The sequence below is a fragment of the Humulus lupulus genome, chromosome 2 (assembly GCF_963169125.1).
Source record: "Humulus lupulus chromosome 2, drHumLupu1.1, whole genome shotgun sequence".
Classification (NCBI taxonomy): domain Eukaryota; kingdom Viridiplantae; phylum Streptophyta; class Magnoliopsida; order Rosales; family Cannabaceae; genus Humulus; species Humulus lupulus.
The window spans coordinates 279,404,956-279,405,847 of record NC_084794.1 but is presented as its reverse complement, the minus strand read 5'-3'; positions in this window follow the sequence as shown (position 1 = coordinate 279,405,847).

The following is an 892-nucleotide window of genomic DNA, read 5'->3' as shown; positions in this document are numbered from 1 at the left end:
GAGCAGTTAAGCATATCCTAAAGTATTTATAGCGGACTAGGGATTATATGTTAGTCTATAAGGGTGTTGTTCTAAACCCTGTAGGCTACATCGATTAAGATTTTCAGACTTATGCCCATGGCAGGAAGTCTATTTCTGGAATGGTGTTTACTCTTGGGGGTGGAGCTGTGATTTGGAGAAGCGTAATGCAGTCTGCAATCTCAGATTCCACCATGGAGGCTGAGTACATAGCCGCGTCAGAAGCAGCTAAGGAAATAGTTTGGCTAAAGAAGTTCTATTCAGATCTTGGTGTTATTCCAGAAATGGATAAACTGCTTGTGTTGTTTTGTGACAATACATGATTGATAGCCAACTCGAAAGAACCTTGAAGTCACAAGAGGAGTATGCATATAAAAATGTAGTATCATATTATTCAAGAATATGTGGCCAGGGGAGATATGAAGGTTATGAAGATTGCAACTAAAGACAATCTTGCGGATCCATTTACAAAGACACTACTAGAAGCTACATTTGATAAGCATATCAAGGAAATGGGATTAGTAGAATTAAAGCATTAGTTTCAATTAGTGCAAGTGGGAGTTTGTTGGGGTTTTATACCCTAATTAAAACCCAAATTTCTTTGTAATCTCATTTTATTATCAATAAAAGGATAGAAATCATTTTTTGACTTGGTCAATCACTTTGCTCACATTTTTTTTTTCATGATTATTTGTTTAATATAAATTTCTATTAAATCCCGAGCATATAGCTAATATTATTTATAGTGACATAATCACAGTGGAATATAAATATGATTATATGTTCAAAATAAGTTAGTCCTAAGATTAGTTAGTGATAGGATTTACACTAACTTGCCAATCTACGATATGATCTGTTAGAAGTGTGTCCTAAA